This window comes from Agelaius phoeniceus, chromosome 10 (genome assembly GCF_051311805.1).
Source record: "Agelaius phoeniceus isolate bAgePho1 chromosome 10, bAgePho1.hap1, whole genome shotgun sequence".
In the NCBI taxonomy this organism is placed as follows: Eukaryota; Metazoa; Chordata; class Aves; order Passeriformes; family Icteridae; genus Agelaius; species Agelaius phoeniceus.
The window spans coordinates 1,453,325-1,476,457 of NC_135274.1; the positions used below are offsets into that span (position 1 = coordinate 1,453,325).

The 23,133-nt window shown below is 50.2% G+C and overlaps 1 long non-coding RNA gene across 2 annotated transcripts; it reads left to right on the top strand.

Annotated features, from left to right (window-relative positions):
- Positions 1–4,480: 4,480 nt before the first annotated feature.
- On the top strand, positions 4,481–22,599 carry LOC143694854 (uncharacterized). Of its 2 annotated transcripts, none has more exons than XR_013183580.1 (3): positions 4,481–5,949; positions 7,658–10,270; positions 18,992–22,599. It is a non-coding gene; the product is annotated as an uncharacterized LOC143694854 (long non-coding RNA). The 2 variants fall into 2 exon arrangements; XR_013183581.1 differs by having other exon boundaries at positions 4,481–8,364; positions 9,577–10,270; positions 18,992–22,302.
- The last annotated feature ends 534 nt before the right edge of the window (positions 22,600–23,133 follow it).

Genomic DNA, 23,133 nt, shown 5'->3' on the forward strand with positions numbered 1-23,133 from the left:
CCCTAGTTGTCCATCTCCCCAAAGACCTGCCCTTTTGTTCCCTTTTCCTCCTCCCACTGAATGTCAATCCCTCCCCAAGCCTGCCCCTTTCTCTAGAAACTTCCCTATCAATTTTATAGTCTTAAAAACTCCATTGGTTTGTTTAAGTTATTCTCCTCCCCTGTAGTCCCCTATTGGTTTAAACATTGTATTCCCCGCCTTGTGGTCCACCCCCAGTTGCTCCCAGTGTATTAAGGTTTGTATCTTCCCCTGGGACCTCTCCCCATTTCTAAGTTGATGTATGCATTTGAGTCAGTGTCTTTCTGTCCCTGACCCTCCAGGGAAGAAACTCCTTTGGAAAACATACAGAAGACCTCTCCCTGTTCCTTGTCCCTGCCCTCGGCGCAGTCCTATCCCCAATGCAGTCCACCTGTGCCATAGAGCAGCTGTGCCCTACAGCTGCACCCTGGATTCGCCAGCTTTCTGGGGGCAGCCCACTCTGGCTGTTGGTGTCAGGAGCTAGTCGGTCTGAAGAAATCCAGCATGGCAGCAAGACTCCAAGTCAGAAATACAATTTATTAGGAAAAGGGGAAAAACCAAATACATGCAATAATACAAAAGAAAAACCACGGACAGAATACAACCTGTCACCCTGCTAGTTAGGGTGGTGGCAGCAGTCCGGATGAAATGGCCTTGTTGAAGTGGTGATCCTGTAGAAACCATCTGGTAGCTCTTGTCCTCTGAAGACCAGTGGGTGAGGGTGTCCGTTCCTCTAGGAAGCCAGTGGAAAGACTGCTTGTGGTGTCCCAAAACTCAGATTATATCCAGCTGGGGATGCTTAGCTCCTGTCCCCTGGGCAGAGCATCTTGCAATGGGCTCAAATTGTTCTGAGTCATGCGGTGGTTCCTTGATTAGCCTTTAAACAGAAATGGCACCTGGAGGGAGTCATCTCTGAATCATGTGGCAAGACATGGATGGCCCCGTTAAGAGATAAGGAGATAAGGAAAAAACGATGCCCCTCCCGGTTTCAGCAGCTCTTGAGGTTGGGAGCAGAAAACATTTTTATATTGTAGCCTAGGACAATACAGGATGAATGCTTTTGCATTTGCAGGAAGTTTGTATGGATTTGAAAAGCATCCTTATAGCAGAGGCACAAAAGTATTCTCCTACCCTTTTAAATCATCTTCAAACCAAGCAATTCTCACAATAAGGTAGCGCATGAATGACTTGCAAGTGAGTTGAAGAAACACGGCAAAGATAAGTAGTGTTCAACTGCAGAGAATCGTTTAGGGACACCATACCTTTATATACCTTTATATTTTAAATCAGGAAGCATGGATGGACCGTTTTTTTCCCCTTAGTTGACTACAGAACCAGCGGTCCCTTGCGGGAGGGTGTTTGGATTCAAGATGACACTGGCAGCTAAGAGCATGGCTACATAGAAGGTGCTACTTTGAGACCAGAACATTCAACTACTTCAAGGCAGATAGGAGAATAGCTGACTAGTGACAGCTCTGAGCAGAAGAGTCTGTGGCTTATCCTGTGGGACCAATAGTAAGACATGTCAATTGAAAAACCCCATTCATTTCCAAGGAGCAAACATCAGTAAAAATAAAAGGTCAAGTAAAGACACCCTAGTGCTCTTCTTATCAGAAGCATGTTCCTCCATATGAGAGTATTTAGGAAAGGACAGTCCATTCATAAAGAAAGGTGTGCCAGTTAGAAAACCTGTAGAACACTACAAGACAAACTCACACAATATACATCCTCAAATGCAAAATGAAGAAATAATAATTTCAAGCTTCTGTGGAATTAATTGCATTTTATTTGTTCTTTTCATTTCAGCTGCTCTCAAGTTATTTTTTAAGACTGAATTTTATGAATTCAGCAAAGCTCTCTTTCTGAATGTCTGCATACCCCTATAAAACACTGAGGTGACAAAGAGAACGGCAGTGGAAGGAAACCTGGTCCACCTCCCCCTCCTTGAAGCTTTAGGCCAGCGAGTGATTAGAATTTAGTCACTTCATGTGCTTTACCAAGAGAGAATGTTTTCCAGCCTTTATCTTTCCTTTTGGAGCTGATCCACTTTGTAGTCATAAATTCTTGACTCAGTTGGTGAGAAACAATGGCATTACAGCCGTGGATGTTAAAGTGCACTGATGGGAAAGAAAGTTTTCATCTTCAGGTCCTTGCTTCAGTAAATATTCCAAATTCATCAGAAAGAAAGTTCCCAGACCAGTAATCACCACTCAGATGACCTAATTCAAATGGTCTGTAGGCATAAGAGGCATCAAGCAGGTGCTGTCATCTGTTAGGGGAATACCCAGCCAGTACATGATTGTCTAGTTAGGCGGCAACAATTTTGGAAAGAATTTAGTTTTTTTGTATTGCAAGTGAATGGTCAATACATTTGATTAGTGGATACGGGTAAAAGAATGTCTTCTGCATCCTTTCAGAGGGTAAGCTTCCCTAGATCTAAAGCTGCTCAGCTCCATGATAGGATGCTTTGTCTGAAAAGGGAACTCAAGTCTTTGTCCTTTTGGATTGCTTCCATAGTTTTTCACTCACTCTTCAGGTAGCTGTTAATATGTTCTGTTATCCCTTGCAAACTTTTATGGGCATAGTCACTGAATTGGTACGTATTCCATGAAGTCCACAGGCCCTGTTGAGATGCAGCCACAGGTCTCAAGGGTGTTAGCAGATGTTATTCTGAGGCCACTCCTAATGATGTTTGATGGATCATAGTGACTGAGGAAAGTGCCCAAAGACTGGATGAAAGCAAATGTCACCCATCTTGGAAAAAGGCAACTAGGAGGACTTGGAAAAGTAGAAGCCAGCCAGCCAGCCAGCGTCATTTTTATCCCCAGGAAGTTGATGGAGCAGCTATTGCTGGAAAGCATTGCCAGGCACATGAAGGAGGACAAAATAACCTAGTCAGCATGGATTTACCAGGGGAACTTCATGCTGAACAACTTTTTAAACTCCTCTGATGAATCAACTTGCCCGGTAGATGAAGGGAATATTGTCTGCCTGGGCTTCAGGAAGGTTTTTGACATTTATCTACGTGGCAGCACACATACATCCCAGAAGGAATAGTGCAAAGAGGAGGGAACCAGTGTCTTTTCAAGGATGCTCAGTGAAAAGACAAGAGACAGTAGGCACACACTGAAATACAGGAGATTGCCTCTGCACATCAGCAAATGATTTTTTACTGTGAGGGCGACTGAACCACGGCACAGACTGCCCAGAAAGATGGTGGAGCCTGGATCTTTGAAGACATTAAAAGTACACCCAGATATAATCCTGGGCAAGAGGCTCTAGGTATCCTGGTTTAAGCAGGGGGGTTGGACCTGGTGAGCCCCACTGACGCCTTCCACTCTCATTCATTCTTTGCTAGTGAATTCTCTTAGAGATGCATTTCAAGCACTGGCATGACAAAGATCTGTGCAGAGAGAGATCCAAATGGACATGGGATCTAAGTTCCTTAAGTAGTGCTCAAGAAGAATGCAAAACTCTGGGATAAGTGTCTCTTCCATAACTGAATCCCTTTCATGGGAAAATTCCCCAGCTATAGAAAGATCTTCTGATAGGCATGCTTAAGACTGACACTGGCTGAGCAAATTTCTCCCTATGTGTGTTTAAGACCAGTTAGGATCTTCACCAAGAGTGTTGTCAACATAGTCACAGAATGTATATTGTTAAGAAGGGACAACTTACATCAGAATGGCAAATATTGGTCCACAAAATGTATTAATGTATGGGAACTATCTACTTGGGATGAAAATAAAAAGAAAGACTTAGTCTTTATTTATCAATTTCATCGCAATATTGATGAGGTAAGAAAAAGACCTTAGTCCTTTACCTTCTTAACTCAAACAAAGATTTTTAAAAATTCCCTGTAAAAAATGTATCCTAATTATCAGACTATGAAAGAATTTTAGTTGGGAAAAAAGTTCCAGAATTGTGTAGATAGTGGTAAAGAAGCCAAGAAAATAGGTAAGAAACAAAAAGAGAGCAAAAGAGTCAGCTTCAGTCTGCAAGCTCGTTCTAGAAGTAATCTGGTAGAAAAAGGAACCCCCAGTTGAATTTCCAATGTATTCATGCACTTGATTCAGTAACTAGTCAATGTAAAAACCAATCCTTTTGTACAACTTCTCCCAGCAACAAAAACTCCAACAGCTTGACACCACCATCATGCCTGTCCCTGATGTATTTTAAAAGAAATTATGCTTTCTTGAAACTCTATTTGCATAAAAGTTGCAAGACATTGGAGGGATTCTCCACATTCTCATTTGTCCATGTGGCTTGAAAGTCTATTTGATAAAATATGCAACAAAGCATATGATTTATAAGGTAGGGTAAAATGGATGATTTGGGAATTGATCTCTTGTTGATATTAAACTTCATATCCACTCTCTGTGAAGTTTCTAAAAGAAATGATGGAGCTGAGGCATGAATCTGCCACAACAAGTGTTAAGCAAACATACACACTCCCCTTCACATGCTCCCCTTCCACACACACCTAGGCCCACACAGAGGTCAGCATAGCAGATGATGAATACCTTGGAAAAGACCAAAATGCTAAATACCTCTCTTTGGGGGCAAAATAGCTGGTGCAACAATTCAAATATCTGGTGTAAAAATTCTGTTTAATATCTACCTCCTATTTAAAACACAGCTTTTCATTTAATTATATGTAGGGAATATTTTCATATCATTTGTTTCTTTACAATTACTTTGTTCTCATGTGTTGTTTGTCTAGGAATATTTTCTTCTAAAAATAGAAAAAAATAGATAATATCTTTTCAGAAGAAAACATTGGTTTATACAATTTTAAACCATCATGATATGGAAGAATTCTTTTGTCCCTCACTGAGGTGGAAGAACTATTTGGATCACAGATCATTTACAATGAAATACTTTACCTTTTTAAGATGCTTTCAGTCAATTTTATATCCTCATTGCTTATTCATTGTAAACAGTAATTTTTCAGCAAAGGAAAAGTGTGTGGTATATCTACATTATGTTCAAACCCAGTTCCTACTAAAGGCCAGGCTGAACTCCAGTAAATAATGTCCTGAATTGTTGTAGTGTGTTTTGTTATTAGGTTGGTTTATTCCAGTCCCCTTCTGTCTGAAAATGGTTCTGCCCCAGTTCTCCCTTCCCGCCTTTGGAGCTGTCTGTCTTCCGGGCTCCACCTTAGCCAACAATGTATCCCCTAAACTCCGCCCTGGTTTCCCTGGAAACCCTTGTATTTTTTCTTCTGATCCCTCCCCGGTACCCCGCCAATCACTCTCACTCCCCACCCTTACTGCTAGAATGTTCCAGTAGGGGAGTTCGATGGTTGGCTGAGGAACCGGGGCCCCTCCCCAGAATGTTTTCTGTTGGAGTTGGCCACATGTCAGTCCTTTGGACCCCACTCCCCACTGCACCCCCATTGGCCCAATGCCCGGCACCTCCCTACCCCTAAAAACCTGTTGTCAGCCCCCCGCCCCCCCCCCCCCCCCCGTCTTCTCCTGTAGCTCCCTCTGGGGTTGATTAAAGCCTGGATTAAGCCACAGTTGGAGTCCGCCGTCTTCTTTCCGCTGGTTGCAGCCTTTACTAGACTCTGTCCTGCACAAGGTGTGCCTGCAGCCGCAAGCTGGGCACTGCCTTAGGCGCTATCCTGAAGCTGGCTCTCGGGAGAAGTGCCCCCTCGTGCTGCTGGCAGTGCTGGAGCTAGCCGGACACTGACAATAGAGTCACACTGCTGCAGTTCTTGGCGCCCAACGCTGAGTTCCGAGGACACCGCCGGACCCTGCGGACAGGATTTTTAATTCCACTGGCCGCCGGACTACCCCTGTGGGAGCAGACCCCTTTTTGGTGGGTGGCGCTCCAGGGGACTGGGGACGGCAGCTCCTTGCACCTGAGGAGTCGTCCCTGCAGCGGAAATCACCACCCTTGTATTTCTTTTAGCCCTCGCCGGGATTGGTGAGCATTTCTCCCTTTTCCCTGTCTTTCTAACTAATTTGTCCCCAAGTGGACCCTCTCTCCTTTCCTTGCTGCGCAGCTCTTTCTCGGCAGGGACCGGTGGGGGGCTCTTTCTTGTTTTCTTTACCCCTTTTTCCCGGGTGGTGTGCACTGTGAGCTGCAGATTTTAATACCTTTTACCATGGGTGCACAGTTGTCTGCGGCACAGAAGACAGCTTCTGTCCAAGTTGTGGGGATCCTTTCTGGGAGGGGTTTTGTTGTTCATAAAAAAGTATTAAAAAAGCTAGTGAAGTGGATATTTTCCCAATTTCCTGACACTTCCCCGGAGCAGTTTTGTGACTCCCACTTTTGGGACGCAGTTTACAGCAAATTACAAAAGGAAATTAAATCCGGGGATTGCTCTCTAGCTGAAATCAATTATTGGGTATTCCAAATCAGGCTGGTGTTAAGATCTTCGAAATTGGGAAAAGGTTCCACGAGTTCTACTTTGTTCCCTTGTTCTCCCTGCCCTTCCACCCCTAATCCTTCTTCCTCCTCTGCTCTTCCTAAAGCTGGGATCTTGAGAGGAGCAGCTTGCCCCAGCACGGCGCAGGGTAGCCACCATTCCCCTGGCTGCTCTCAAGGCTCCCAATCCCCCCACCCGAGGTGTCCTGGCCAGACTTCTCGGGGTTCTTCCCACTCCCCTGCTACCCCAGTTCAAAAAACCCCTGTTAATACCCCAGTTCAAAAAACCCCTGTTAAAACCCCAGTTCAAAAAATCCCTGTTAAAGATCCCTCTGTTCAGTCTCAGCTCCCTCCACAAGATGGCTCCTGTGGAGCCCAAGATGGAGGGGGCCACATGGTCTTTCCCGCCTCTTCTCCTTCTTTATCCCAGAACCCCCTCCTGTCCCTCAACCCCTCCCAGCTTCCCTCTGCCCCTCCTCCCTTGTCGGTACCTCCCACCCCTCCTCCCTCTTACTTAACCCCGCCCCCTGACTCCTCCCTTGGGGCGGGAACTTTGACATCTGTGTTTCCCGCCCAGCTTGCCCAGTCCTCCGCCCAGTCCTTCAGCCACTCCCCCTCTCTCCCTTCCGGTTCCCACGCTCCCCCTTCTGGTTCCCACGCTTCGGTGTCCGGGGGGGGAGGGGTGGGAACCCCTAAGCCAGAGCCTGCTCTTATTCCATCAGCAGCTCCAGTTACTTACCATCCAGGAGGGGAGAGAGGAGTGGTGGCTCAGTGGACTCCCTTCCCACACCATCAGATTAAAGAGCTCTGTAAGGCCCAAAAGAATTTCTCCCAGGAGAGTGAGTACTTCTGGGGGATCCTGAAGGCCACAATAGCAGGGCCGGAGCTCACCCCTAGTGATCTCAGAACCCTTTTCTCCTGTCTTCTGAACCCAACTGAATTATCTTTATGGGAGACAATATGGAGAAAGGAAGTGGTAGAAGTGCTACCATCATTGTGGGAAAATCCCCGCGCTGGGCGTGACTCAAATGGGGAGATGATTTCAATTGATCATATGTGTGGCGTGGGGAATTGGGCAGACAGGCACACTCAGGCAAGGGTCATCCCTCCTGAAGCATTGCGGGAAAGCAGTAAGGCAGCAGAAAGAGCCTTCCTGAGATTACCATCAACTGCACCCCCCGTTTCCTACTCAATAATTAAGCAATGCGCAGATGAACCATTCATTGTATTTGTGGAAAGGCTTCGCAAATCTATTGAGTTGCAGGTGAAAAGCGAGGGAACCAGAGCGGAGCTCTTAAAGGAGGTGGCCCATACTAACACCAATCCTGCCTGCAAGGAGGCTATCCTTAGCCTCCCACCAGATCCTCCGCCAACCCTGCAGCAAATGATTGAAGTCTGCGTGCACCGGGTCACCATAACGCAGGAGACCCTGACCAGAGGGCCCGCATGCCACCTCGCTGAACAGCTGCTGCTGCTGATACCCTGGATGATTCCTTAGTAGACGCCACTCCTGTCAACGACCACCCAACACCCTGATCCACCCCAGGACCACATGGGAAGGCAGTCTCTCCATGCCACCTGTGCGGCAAGCTGGGGCACTGGATGCCAGACTGCCCCCTAAGGCGGGAGTTCATGGATTTTAAAAGGGGGAAATCACAGAGGGGGAATCCCCCAAAAAAAACTAAAGACTGAGCGCAGTCCCCCCCTGCGCTACGATAAAAATAAGGCAGGTTCAATAACATCTTGCGGGGAGGGGAAAGGGGGAGAACCGCCTGTGCCCAATGCTATTTTCTCACCAGACTTGACCTGTTTAGCCTGTCTTGAGCCACAGCCTATTCTGACCACAACATCTAAATCTGTTCCCTATAGGTTGCAGCTGACTCGACCTCTGCATCTAAGAAACAGTGATTTCCAGCTGGTGACCGTGTGCCCAGAGTGCCCCGGCCAGTGGAGACGGCTTGGACGTTGTGGGTATGTCGTTGTCGGAGACACAAAATTCACTCCACTCGAGATCAATGTCATCCCGGGTTTGTTGACAGCTGACCCAGGGAAGTTCTCGATGGGGCTGTACTGTGTCCACCCTCCCCTCTTCCTCCCCAAAGGCCAAGTGGTGGCACAAGCCATCCCAGTGCCAGAGCTGAAGCTGAGTCCAGAGCTACTTTCACCATCTCAACAGAACACCCCTCCAACAGTAGCCTGGGCTCAAGTCTTGGGGAGAGAAAAGCCCCGAATTACTTGCCAACTCTTGAGGGGAGGGGACCACAGATCAATCAGAGGTCTCCTGGACACAGGGGCAGATGTGACAATCATTCCCTCTCGGGAATGGCCGTCACATTGGGAACTGCAGGACGTGGCTGGGCACGTACAAGGTGTTGGGGTTATGCAATTGGCCCGACAATCCAAGAGCATCGTCCAAATTCGGGGTCCGGATGGGCAATTGGCGTCAGTACGCCCATTCATTTTAGATTATACGGAACCCCTGTGGGGGAGAGATCTCCTTGCCCAATGGGGAGCCAGAATTGACCTCCCGACGGCTCCCCAGATTTTTCGGGCAGCGGCCACTGAAGAGCGCTCTACCCAGAAACTGAATTGGAAATCAAATGAACCAGTATGGGTAGAACAGTGGCCGCTCAACAAACAAAAATTGAAAGCGCTCAATGAGCTCGTCCAGGAGCAGTTACTTAAAGGAAACCTGGTGGAGTCCATGTCAGCTTGGAACTCCCCAGTGTTTGTAATTAAAAAACCTAATAAAGACAAGTGGCGGCTCCTTCACGACCTCCGCAAAATTAACAACATCATTGAAGATATGGGATCTCTCCAACCAGGGATGCTGTCCCCAGCGATGCTCCCACAAAATTGGAATCTGGCTGTCGTAGATATAAAGGACTGTTTCTTCCAAATTCCCTTACACCCTGATGACGCACCACGTTTTGCCTTCACGGTTCCTTCCATCAACCGTGAAGCCCCAAGGAAACGCTACCATTGGCGTGTTCTTCCACAAGGTATGAAGAACAGCCCTATCATCTGCCAGTGGTATGTGGCTTCCTTGCTGTCCCCAAAGTCGTACAGCCGTGGAGGACGTTATCATCTATCACTATATGGATGACATATTAGTTTGTGCTCCGACCGATGACATACTTGCCCATGCGCTTGACCTGACAATCAATGCATTGATTGCTGCAGGGTTCGAGCTCCAACAGGACAAGATTCAGCGGATGCCACCCTGGAAGTACCTGTGTTTGGAAATCACCAAGTGGACCATTGTTCCGCAAAAATTGGCTATTAAAACGAAGGTAAAGACCTTAGCGGATGTCCATCAACTGTGTGGGTCTTTAAATTGGGTGAGGCCTTGGCTAGGCATTCCAACCGAAGACCTAGCCCCCCTTTTCAATTTGTTGAAAGGGCGAGAGGAGATTAGCTCTCCCAGGTCACTCACCCCAGAGGCCCAGGCAGCATTGGAGAAAATCCAGGAATCCATCTCGGCCAGGCAGGCCCACAGATATCAACTGGGTCTGCCATTCAGGTTCATAGTTTTGGGGAAACTGCCACACTTACATGGTATGATCTTTCAATGGGACAAACCAGTTAGGGGGAAGGACCAAGGCTCGAGAGACCCTCTTCTGATTATAGAGTGGGTTTTTCTCAGTCATCACCGGTCCAAGAGAATGACACAGCCACAGGAGCTGGTGGCAGAACTCATCCGCAAAGCAAGATCGCGGATCAGGGAGCTTGCAGGCTGTGATTTTGACTGCATTCACATTCCCATTCAATTGCGATCGGGCCAATTCAAAAAGAAAACCCTTGAGAGGCTGCTTGAGGAAAACGAGACGCTACAATTTGCACTGGACAGTTACACCGGTCAAATTGCTGTTGATCGGCCGGTGGAGCAGTGGCCGGTGAAAAGTGAAATGCCCAGGCTAGATAAGTGTCCAGCCAACCTCCAGCCAGTAAGGCACTTCCCCAACCCGGAGTCAGGGCTTTGTGCCCAAGGCGATGTCAAGCCTTGCGGACGTGTGGCCGCAGTAAAGAGCTCCGAAGTCGCAGGATGAAATGAAGAGGCGACCCTCAGTTTCTTCGGGGGGGTGGTTTTAATGGTAGGGAAACGTGCAGGTTCGGTGGAAGAAGCTGAGAGCCCCGAGGCAGGGAAAAAGCCTCGGTTTTACAGAGGGTGGGAGGGGTGAAAGATAGCAAATCAGAGAGGGATACATTAAGGATTGGCATGATCGGAGAACCCATCAAACACAGTTGCGGGAGGGACCCTGGCCCCTAACCCAATCACTCGACACCCTGGCCCGAACTCTCTAGAAAAAGAGGCAGGGGTGTCGAGTGACAGGCAGGCTGCCAGGGGTGGGGAACAAGAAAGATACATTTGGTAACCAAGACAACTGGGGAGGGGTTTGGGGATTGACACAAACTGGTAACAGGGCAGGACTTTCTGAGAGAACAATGGAGGGAAAACTGAACAAGCATAAACACACCACAACATCTCCCCCTTTTTCGTTTAAAAATAAAAGAACTGTAAGGGCAAACACTGTTCAAAATGAAGTTTCAGCCTGCTCCGCGTCGCTAGAAACCGAGCTGGAGTCTTCAGGATCGGAGTTCTCCAACGAAGCGGTGTCAACTCTTTCTCCTTCTTCTGAGAGTTCCGCTCGGCTGACGTCTGGGACATTGATGGTCCTGGATATAAGTCTCTTTACGAGTCCCCAGACTACGGAGCAGGCAATCAAAACAATAAGTAAAACTAAAAGGGTGGAAAGTATAGTTTTCAGGATGGACTCAGCCCAGCTTGACAGACCCCATCCTTGAAAGAGGTCCCCCAGCCAGTCTGATGTCTGTTGTTTTATTTGGTGGACAAGGCTTTGCATTTTATCTATGGCCACCCTTGCGTCCTCGGCCCGAGATGACAAATTAAGGCAGCAGAGGCCCTCAAACTCTTCGCAGCGGTGGTGATGCAGTAAAAGCAGGAAGTCAATTGCCGCGCGATTTTGGAGGGTCGCCTTCCTTGTAATTTCCTCGTCTGTGAGGAGGTCTGATAGCGTCGCTGACGTTAAATTGGCTTGCTTAGCTACCCAACACTCCAGGTGGGCCAATTCACCTAGAGACTTGGCCACAGACACCCAGGGCAAAAACAGGGTGAGGGCTACAGTTTTTGGTTTCGACCAATGTTCAATTTGGGAGTCACAATCCGGGTCGAGATCTTTGAGATCTCTTTTGGAGCGGGCCGAATTCGGTTGTGCTCTTTTCATTTTCCAATCGCGAATTTGGGTAATGTTGGGTGTAAGCAGCGACAGCCGCCCAAAAGTGCAGATACCTCCGGCCAGACGAGCGGGGATGCCAGCCCAAGCTCGGTCTCCGCAAATGAAAAAGATACCTCGGGGCAGGGACAGCGGTTGGCTACCCAGGGTGGAAGCAAGTGGCATCTGGATGGTCATTTGACACCACTGGGCAGCTTTGTACTCGGGCCTTGATGGTTTGATCCACGAGTACCTGCTGTCCCAAGGGTTAGGGGCGAACTGAAACCAAATACAGAGGGAAGCATTGGCTGAGCCGAGCAAATCAAGCTCTGGAGGTTCAGAGCTCAAAGGGGCCAGCCCCTTGACTCCTTCTCCCCAGGCATTTTGTGCATTGATTTTTAGCGGAGGGGTCTTGGATAAGAGGGAGGTAAGGGAAGTATTGAAAGGGGAGGGAAATTCATTAAGGGAGAGAGGGATCCCCACAAGGCATGACGACATCGGGTCCTCTGCTGAGCCCATATCTAAACATATGTGTTCTTGGCCGAGGGCACTCGCGAGGGTGCGCCAAACGTTGGCCTTGGGCTGAGGGACGATCCATGGGCCCACTGATGGCATCAGGGTCCAGATGAGGACGGCTGTCAAGCGGGCTAAGATGTAGGCACGTTCCATTGGGGGAAAACTAAAAACAAACAAGAGACAGACATAAGGAATGACTCTGAATCAGGTCCTGCCTGGGGCAGGGAGAGGGTTAAACTGGGAGTGGCTCCATCCCTGGGAGCTTCCGCCGCCGCCGCCAACATGCCTCCGTGACCTGTTCTACGTTTTCTGCTCTCAGAGTCTTCCCAGGGCGGAAGGGCTTGACCCACTTAGCGGGGATCCATCTCGGACCTGAGGGGGTGGACACGCAAGCGTATCCCCTTCCCCAAGTCACGAGATCAAAAGGCCCCTCCGTTTTCCAGGTCTCCGGATCCTTAATCAGGACAGGAGGCCTGACCCTGGCCTGCAGCTGCTCATGTCTCCCGAAATGTCGCACGATAGGCGGATTGAGATTTTCGAAAGAACAGTTTAGGAAGTTAATGGTAAAAAGCGCCTTCGCGAGACGGATATGGGGGGACTCCACCTTCACGGCCACTCGCTGTTGTTCTAAAACTCTCTTTAGGCTCTGGTGGGTCCTTTCTACCACGGCTTGGCCTGTCGGGGAATAGGGGATGCCGGTCTTATGCTCTATTCCCCATTGTTGCAGGAAGCTTCGCAGCTCCCTGGATTTATACGCCGGGCCATTGTCTGTTTTCAGGACCTTGGGGATGCCCAGGACAGCAAATGCTTGAACTAGGTGTTTTTCACAATCTGCTGCCTTTTCCCCTGTGTGGGCAGAGGCATAGACTGCGCTGGAGAAGGTATCCACTGAGACATGTACGAATTGCAGACGGCCAAAGGCAGGGATGTGGGTAACATCCATCTGCCACACCTCGCAACTAGATAGACCTCTGGGGTTAGCTCCCAAGGGTATTGTTGGGAGCTGGTGGGACTGGCATTGAGGACATGTAGCTACGATCGCCTTGGCCTGTTCGCGTGTAAGATGGAATTGTCGAACAAGGCCAGGGGCGTTCTGATGAAATTGCTGGTGGCTGATCTTGGCCTGACTGAACAGATCAGGGAGTGGGGCAGCTTGAACAGGAGCGGCAAGGGCGTCAGCACGCCTATTGCCTTCCGCAATAAATCCAGGCAAATCGGTATGTGACCTGACATGCATCACATAAAAGGGTTGCTCTCGGTGGGAGACTAAGTTCACAAGCTTAGAGAGCAAGTTAAACAAAGGGATGTTTGATACCTCCTGTAAAATTGCATTTTCGGCTCTGGAAACTACACCCGCGACATAGGCTGAATCAGTAACCAAATTGAATGGTTCAGAGAACCTCTCAAAGGCTCTGACGACTGCGTCCAACTCAGCAACTTGAGGTGAGCCTTCCACCTCGGTGACATCTGCCTCCCACCGCTGAGTCTGAGGATCCTTCCAAGTCATCACTGACTTGTGGGATGCTCCAGACGCGTCTGTAAAAACTGTCAAAGCCTTCAGAGGAGTTGTACTCTGAACTGATTTTAGAGACAATGTGAATTCCTGATTGAATAATTTGTGGGCCGGCCGATCTACTGCAATTTGGCCGGTGTAGCTGTCCAAAGCCAGTTGAAGCGTCTCATTTGTTTCCAGAAGGTTATCAATCATTTTTCTTTTTAGATGGCCTGAATCGAATTTTAAAGGAATGTGGATGCAGTCAAAGTCACAACCTGCCAACTCTCTGATCCGTGATCTAGCCTTTCTGATCAATTCTGCCACCAGCTCGGCTGGCTGCGTCATCCTTTTGGACCTGTGATGGCTAAGGAACACCCACTCTATGATTAAGAGGGGATCTCCCGAGCCCCGGTCCTTGCCCTTGATGGAATTGTCCCACTGGAAAATCACCCCATGGAGGTGTGGCAGCTTACCTAGAACAATGAATTTAAATGGCAGGCCCGGGTGATATCTGTGGGCCTGCCTGGCCGAGATGGAGTTTTGGATCTTCTCCAGCGCTGTCTGGGCCTCTGGGGTAAGGGACCTTGGAGAACTAAGCTCTTCTCCCCCTTTCAATAAATTGAAAAGGGGGGCTAGGTCTTCTGTTGGAATGCCTAGCCAAGGCCTTACCCAATTCAAGGACCCACACAGCTGGTGGACATCCGCCAGGTTTTTGATGTTAGTTTTAATAGCCAATTTTTGCGGAACAATGGTCCGCTTCGTTATTTCCAGGCCCAGGTACTTCCAGGGTGGCATCTGTTGAATCTTATCTTGTTGGAGCTCGAACCCTGCAACAACCAATGCATCGATTGTTAGGTCAAGCGCGTGGGTAAGTAGGTCGTTGGTCGGAGCGCACACTAGGATGTCATCCATATAATGGTAAATGATGGTGTCTTTGGTGGCTGCACGTACTGGGGACAGCAAGGAGGCGACGTACCATTGGCAGATCATTGGGCTGGCCTTCAGGCCTTGTGGAAGAACTCGCCAATGATAGCGCTTGCTTGGGGCTTCACGGTTGATGGCAGGAACCGTGAAGGCGAAACGCGGAGCATCATCCGGGTGTAAGGGAATTTGGAAAAAGCAATCTTTTATGTCAATTACGACCAAATTCCAATTTTGGGGGAGCATCGTTGGGGACGGCATCCCTGGTTGGAGAGGCCCCATATCTTCAATGATGTTGTTAATTTGGCGGAGGTCATGAAGGAGCCGCCACTTATCTTTGTTGGGCTTTTTGATAACGAACACTGGGGAGTTCCACTCTGACATGGTCTCCACCAGGTTGCCCTTGAGTAGCTGCTCCTTAACAAGCTCATTGAGCGCCGCTAATTTTTGCTTGTTGAGCGGCCACTGCGCTACCTGTACTGGTTTATCAGATTTCCAATTCAGTTTCCAGGTAGGACGCTCATCAGTGACCGCTGCCCGAAAAACCTGGGGAGCTGCTGGGAGGTCAATTCGGGCTCCCCACTGGGCCAAGAAGTCTCTCCCCCACAGGGGTTCCGTGTAATCTAATACGAATGGGCGCACTGAAGCCAATTGCCCATCCGGCCCCGTAATTTGTACAACGCTCTTTGATTGACGTGCCAATTGTAAACCCCCGACACCTCGGACGTGGCCAGGCGCGTTTTGCAATTCCCAATGTGACGGCCATTCCCGTGAAGGAATGATCGTTACATCTGCTCCTGTGTCCAACAAGCCTTTAAGAGGCTTGCCCTCTCCCCCTTTCGAGATATGACAGGTGACATGAGGCCTTTCCCACCCCAGGACCTGGGCCCAAGCTACTGTTGGATTTTGGAGTTCAGCCGGAGGAAACCCCAGGGCCCAAGTTATTTCGGGAACAGGGATCGCTTGCGCGATCACCTGTCCCTTGGGCAGGAAAGTGGGGGGTTGGACACAGTGCAGCCCCACGGCAAACAGTCCCGGGTCAGATGGCAGAAGACCTGGGATTATGTTCACCTCTAAAGGTGTGTGCTTAGTGTCTCCGACAACGACGTACTTACACCTTATCCGCCCCCAGTTTCCTGGGCATTCTGGGCTGACTGACACGAGTTGAAAATCGGAGTTCTTAAGATGTAGCGGCTCCGTCAGCTGCAGCCGGAAGGGTCTGAAAGCAGAAAAGGCAGTTAGCACGGGTCTAGGTTGGAGACATGCAACATATGACAAGTCCGGTGAGAATATGTCTTGTTTGGCAGGCGGCGGTCCCTGAGATCTCCCCTCCCTGCGTGGTGTTGGTTGTCCCGCCCTATTTTTATCATGGCGCAGGGGGGAACTGCGCTCAGATGTTAGTTTTTTGTCTGGGTTTTCCCCAGGAGTCTCTGCCCCTTTTTGAATTCATAAAATTCCCGCCGCAGCGGGCAGTCGGGCATCCAATGCCCGAGCTTTCCGCACAGATGGCAGGGTGATTTGGCGGCGGAAGGACCGGGAGCAGGTGAGCGGCAGGTGGCTTCAGAGAAGGTGTTTTCAGGCACTTCTTCTGCGGCGCTGACTCGGGGTGGCAGCTGTTTTCTCTTCTCTCCCTCCCTAGATGGCATGATTAGGACCTTCCGGGTGCAGACCTCGAGCATATCGTGCAGCGAGGGGGGTGGGTGCATCGGGAGGCTGAGGATGGCGTCCCTACACGCAGAGTTTGCATTCGTGGACGCTACTTCCTTCAGGATATGTTCCCGGGCAACCTCGTCCGCCACTTGCTGCTCGACAGCTTTTCGAACACGTTCGACAAAATCGAGGAAAGATTCCTCGGCGCCCTGAAAGATTCTGGAAAAAGAAAGGAGAGGAGCCGCCCCCGGCAGCGCCAGGAACGCCTTCTCGGCTGCCCGCGCTGACTCTCGGAGTGCTTCCTGGGGGATGGCACTCGCCTGCAAGTGCCCATCTGCCCAGTTGCCGGTCCCTAGGAGCTGATCAACGGCCAGGACATTGCCTGTTAGGTCCAGCCCCGTGTGGGGCCGTTCCCACAGGCTCGGGAGGGCCTCCGTCACTCCCCTCTTCCAGGCTGCCTCCCACATAGCCCGCTCGGTGGGATTGAGCAGGCACGTGAAGAGGCGCCGGATGTCAGAGGGGGTGACATCGGCTTCGGTAAGTGTTGCCTGCAACACTCCCCGAAAGTATTCGCTGTCCCGGCCGTAATCTTTCTGTGCCTTGCACAGCTCCTTAATTTGTGAATGGTGTAAGGGGACCCACTGGCGACGCACCCCACCATCTCCCTCTGGATGGTAAACAACCGGGGCTGCGGATGGTATCGCAGCAGACCCCGGTTCCCGGTTTCCAACTGCCCCCCCCACCCCGGAACCCAAAGCGCGGGAGCCGGCAGGGAGAGCGTGGGAACCGGGAGAGGAGGAGGTAGGGGCGTGGCTGGGAACTTGAGCAGGGCGATCTGATATCGAGGGACTCTCCCAGGAGGCGGAGACAAGGGGTGGAACTTTTTGACTGGCAGGGGGTGGAGAGATGGGAGGTGGTATGGGAGGGACCGAGGGAGGAGCCATAGGCGGGGACGTGGGAGGAGAAAGGGGAGGGACTACTGAAGAGGTTTCTGGAAAGGAGGAGGGACCAGGAGGGGGGAAGGACGAGGGGGTAGAACATTGGGAGTGGCCGAATGGCAGGAAGGGGTTGGGACTTGGGAAGAAGGGATTCTGGGGAGAAGAAGAGGGCTTTCCCGCCATTTCGGCCATGTGGCTGCCTCCATCTTGGGCCCCATAGGAGCCATTTTGGGGAATTGGAGGCGACTGGGAGCAAACTGGGGACTTAGAAATTAGGGTTTTGGATTTTGGGGTTTTAGAAACTGAGGACCTGGGGACGGGAACAGGGGAGGTAGGGGAAGACGAGGAGCCCCTAAGAGTCTGGCCAGGACTCTTAGGGCGGGGGGGCCGAGGATTTTGAAGGGGGCTAGGGGACGAATGTTCACCCTGCGCGGGGCTGGAGCGCGCTGCACCCTTCAGAATCCCGGTTTTACGTTTATGGGGACGGGAAGAAGGGTTAGGGGTAGAGGGAGAGGTGGAAGAACTGGGGCACGAACTAAAACTGACCGAAGGTTTTTCTGAGTTTCCTCCTGCTTTCAAGATAGATCGAATTTGTGAAATCCAAAAAGCTAACGGGGAAAGCGAGGTGTCTCGTGATCTAATCAAGTTTGATAACTTGGCATTTGCCCTCTGCCAAAAGGCAGGATCTTTAATTTGATCGGGGGAGACTTCGGGAAACTCAGAAAAAAGCCATCGGATTAATTTTTTAACTTCCTTTTTATCAACGGAACAACCCCCCCCAACTAGGATACCCACAACTTGGTAAAACAGCCCCTTCTGAGCTGCCGAGAGCGAAAACTTTGCACCCATCGCTCGATGTTATAAGTGGCAGCTGCGGAAAAGCCCCCCCCGTTCCAGTAAACGCGAAAGAAAAAAAATAAGGGTGCCCACCCCCGGCCCCTGTCTAGAGAAAAAGAAGGGTGGTGACGAAACACCAATAGAGGGGAAGGCGACAGGGAGAGTAGCAGAATACTCACGAAGTCCGGAGGCGACAAACGAAAAGCTGGAACGAGGGGTTTCCTGCGACAGGACGACTCCAGAGTGCAAGGAGCTGCCGTCCAAGGTCCCCGGGGAGCGCTACCTCGCGCACAAGGTCTGCTCGACCACAGGGTAGTTCCGCGACCGCTGGGATTCTCGAAATCCCGTCCGTGGGGTCCACGAATCCGAGAAAAGGGGGGGCCCCACGTTGGGCGCCAAAACTGGAGCAGTGGCCGGTGAAAAGTGAAACGCCCAGGCTAGATAAGTGTCCAGCCAACCTCCAGCCAGTAAGGCACTTCCCCAACCCGGAGTCAGGGCTTTGTGCCCAAGGCGATGTCAAGCCTTGCGGACGTGTGGCCGCAGTAAAGAGCTCCGAAGTCGCAGGATGAAATGAAGAGGCGACCCTCAGTTTCTTCGGGGGGGTGGTTTTAATGGTAGGGAAACGTGCAGGTTCGGTGGAAGAAGCTGAGAGCCCCGAGGCAGGGAAAAAGCCTCGGTTTTACAGAGGGTGGGAGGGGTGAAAGATAGCAAATCAGAGAGGGATACATTAAGGATTGGCATGATCGGAGAACCCATCAAACACAGTTGCGGGAGGGACCCTGGCCCCTAACCCAATCACTCGACACCCTGGCCCGAACTCTCTAGAAAAAGAGGCAGGGGTGTCGAGTGACAGGCAGGCTGCCAGGGGTGGGGAACAAGAAAGATACATTTGGTAACCAAGACAACTGGGGAGGGGTTTGGGGATTGACACAAACTGGTAACAGGGCAGGACTTTCTGAGAGAACAATGGAGGGAAAACTGAACAAGCATAAAACACACCACAACAGGCCGGCCCATAAATTATTTAATCAGGACGTCCAATTCGCATTATCAATAAAAAAGGTTCAGAGTCAAACCCCTCTGAAAGCCCTGACCATTTTCACTGACGTGTCCGGAGCATCCCATAAGTCTGTAGTGACTTGGAAGGATTCTCAAACTCAGCAGTGGGAGGCTGATGTTGCTAAGGTGGAGGGTTCTCCACAAGTAGCTGAGTTGGACGCTGTCGTCAGAGCCTTCGAGAGGTTCTCTGAACCATTCAATTTGGTTACAGATTCTTCATATGTCACAGGTGTAGTGTCCAGAGCAGAGAACGCAGTCCTTCAAGAGGTGTCTAACATACCTTTGTTTAATTTGCTCTCAAGGTTGATTACTTTAGTCTCCCACCAAGAGCAACCTTTCTTTGTGATGCACGTCAGATCACACACTGACTTGCCAGGGTTCATTGCAGAGGGCAATCGAAAAGCTGATGCCCTTGCTGCTGCAGCCCAGATGGCCCCACTCCCTGACATATTCAATCAAGCAAAGATTAGCCACCAGCTGTTCCATCAGAATGCCCCTGGCCTCTTTCGTCAATTCCAACTCACGCGAGAGCAGGCCAAGGCAATTGTGGCTACATGCCCCCAGTGCCAATCTCATCAGCTTCCGTCCCTCAGCTCTGGGGCAAACCCCAGAGGCTTGTCTAGCTGTGAAGTGTGGCAGATGGATGTGACTCATGTCCCCTCCTTTGGCCGGCTCAGTTATGTTCACGTCTCTGTTGACACTTTCTCCAGTGCTGTCTATGCTTCTGCCCACGGAGGGGAAAAAGCAGCGGATGTAAAAAAGCATCTTGTGCAGGCCTTTGCTGTTCTGGGCATCCCTAAGGTTATCAAAACTGATAACGGCCCAGCGTACAAGTCCAGGGAGCTAAGGAGCTTCCTGCAGCAATGGGGAGTAGAGCACAAGACCGGCATCCCCTATTCCCCGACAGGCCAAGCCATGGTAGAGAGGACCCACCAGAGCCTGAAAAGGGTACTCGAACAACAACGAACGGCTGTGAAGGTGGAGTCCCCTCATGTCCGGCTGCTGAAGGCACTCTTTACCATCAACTTTTTGAACTGTTCATTTGATAACTTAAATCCCCCAATTGTGTGGCACTTCGGCCACCATGAGCAGCTGCACCTAAAGGCCAGGCCTCCGGTTTTAGTCAAAGATCCGGAGACCTGGAAGACAGAAGGGCCATACGACCTGGTCACCTGGGGAAGGGGATACGCCTGCGTATCCACCCCCTCAGGTTTAAGGTGGGTGCTATCAAAGTGGGTCAAGCCCTTCCTCCCTAAGAGGTCAAGACAAACTGGCAGTGTGGCACAGGTGGAGGAGGTCTGCTGGAGAAGGAAGCGGAAACCCTCCTATTCAAACCTCACCCCACTCTGAGGGCAGAACCAAACCTCAAGCTTTGTTTTGTTAACTCTGTTCTCTTGCTGTTTTAGTTATTCCCTCTGGATGGCTCCCTTTTCAGTTATGTTCCTGCTGGCCATCATTCTGTGGCCCATTATCCCACCTGCGAGCCCGTGGATCATCCCCCAGCCAAGGGCCAACGTTTGGAGAACTCTTGCCAACGCCCTCGGCCAAGAACACATTTGCCTCAGTATGGCATCAGCAGAGGACCCGATGTCGACCTGCCTCGTGGGGGTCCCTCTCTCTCCCGGCGAGTTGCCCTCCCCTTTCAACTCCTCCCTTGTCCCATTCGTGACCCAAACCCTTTCTCACCGTAGGAAACCCAGTGATGTCTGGAGGGATGGAATCAAGGGGCTGGCCCCTTTGACCTCCGAACCTCCAGAACTGGATTTGCTCGGCTCCGCTAATGCCTCGCTTTGTTTTCTGTTTTGGTTTTCCCCAGCCCCCTGGGACAGCAGGTATACTCGTATAAAACCAATAAAGAATGAATACGTTGCTGCCCAGTGGTGTGAGACGGCCGTTGAAATACCCATTGCATCCACCCTGGGAAGCAAGCCGCTGTCCCTACCCCGGGGAATTTTCTTTATTTGCGGAGACCGAGTGTGGGCAGGCATCCCCTCTCGCCTGGTCGGAGGTCCTTGTACTTTGGGTCGGCTGTCGCTGTTTACACCCAACCTGACCAAAATTAATGATTGGAAGGTGAAAAGAGCTGCCCCGGAATCAGTCTGGTCCAAAAGAGACCTTAAGGATCTCGATCCGGAGTGTGACTCAGAAATTATCCATTGGTCCAAGCCAAAAATTGTAGCCGTCACCTTGTTTTTACCTTGGGTGTCAGTGGCTAAGTCACTAGGAGAATTGGCTTGCCTAGAGTGTTGGGTTGCTAAGCAAGCCAATCTTACATCAGCCACCTTATCAGACCTCCTATCAGACGAGGAAATAACGAGGAAGGCAACGCTCCAGAATAGGGCAGCAATTGATTTCCTGTTGCTTTTACATAACCATCGGTGCGAAGAGTTCGAGGGCCTCTGCTGCTTGAACCTATCATCTCGGGCCGAGGACGCGAGAGCCTCCATTCAGAAAATGCAGGACATGGTCCATCAGATCAAGCAAGATACATCAGATTGGCTGGGGGGCCTTTTCAAAAACTGGGGCCTCTCCGGCTGGATCGGCTCAATCTTAAAGACAACTTTGCTAGTCCTTTTGGTTATACTTGCAGTTTTGGTTGCGTCAACGGTTGTTTGGAGATTAGTTAAAGGACTTTTAGTTAAGTTGACGTCCCCCCCTAATGTTAATCAAGTGTCGGCCGAAGAAGAGGGACAGTCTATTGAGTTACAAGATGCTGAAGACTTACACATGGACTCTGAACTTGAAGGTCAAGACCTGCAAGATGTGTGTTAAGCCTTCACTTGATTTTTCTTTTTTTTTAAACGAAAAAGGGGGAGATGTTGTAGTGTATTTTGTTATTAGGTTGGTTTATTCCAGTCCCCTTCTGTCTGAAAATGGTTCTGCCCCAGTTCTCCCTTCCCGCCTTTGGAGCTGTCTGTCTTCCGGGCTCCACCTTAGCCAACAATGTATCCCCTAAACTCCGCCCTGGTTTCCCTGGAAACCCTTGTATTTTTTCTTCTGATCCCTCCCCGGTACCCCGCCAATCACTCTCACTCCCCACCCTTACTGCTAGAATGTTCCAGTAGGGGAGTTCGATGGTTGGCTGAGGAACCGGGGCCCCTCCCCAGAATGTTTTCTGTTGGTGTTGGCCACATGTCAGTCCTTTGGACCCCACTCCCCACTGCACCCCCATTGGCCCAATGCCCGGCACCTCCCTACCCCTAAAAACCTGTTGTCAGCCCCCCGCCCCCCCCCCCCCCCCCCCCCCCGTCTTCTCCTGTAGCTCCCTCTGGGGTTGATTAAAGCCTGGATTAAGCCACAGTTGGAGTCCGCTGTCCTCTTTCCGCTGGTTGCAGCCTTTACTAGACTCTGTCCTGCACAAGGTGTGCCTACAGCCGCAAGCTGGGCACTGCCTTAGGCGCTATCCCGAAGCCAGCTCTTGGGAGAAGTGTCCCCTCGTGCTGCTGGCAGTGCTGGAGCTAGCCAGACGCTGACAATAGAGTCACACTGCTGCACTGAATGATATTTTGCCGCCTTCTTTGGCACTTCATGAAATCCTAACATGAGGAAGTGTTGAAATACAGAGATTTTGTCCCATGTAGAAACCCATCCCATGTATTTTATGCTGTAATTCTTCTCTCTTTTAAAATTTGCTATCTTCTGCATAGTTTTCATTAACCTGTTACAGTAGTGAAAATCACAGATCAAGGTAATTTTGTAACACTTTGATTTTACCCCAAGAGCTGAGGGAAAACTTGCTCCTATACTTCCATCTGAATTTCTTCTGGATTCAAACTTTGTTTCTCTACCATCAAGAGTCTCCTGTGTTGCTGCTCAAAGCCCCATCCAACCTGACCTTGAATACTTTCAGGGATGGGACACCCACAACTTCTCTGGGCAACCTGTTCCAGTGTTCCAGCACCCCCACAGTAAAAAAAGTCTTCTTTCATCTAATATGTGTCAGAAATATTACATCTAGGCGAATAAACTTTGAGGAAAGGTTTGAAATTCTTTTGATTTGAATCACATTTTCTATGAATACTGACTTACAGATGACTAAAATATGTGGATGGGCATTTGAGCTGACACTTTTTGAAAAGGTGCATGGAAT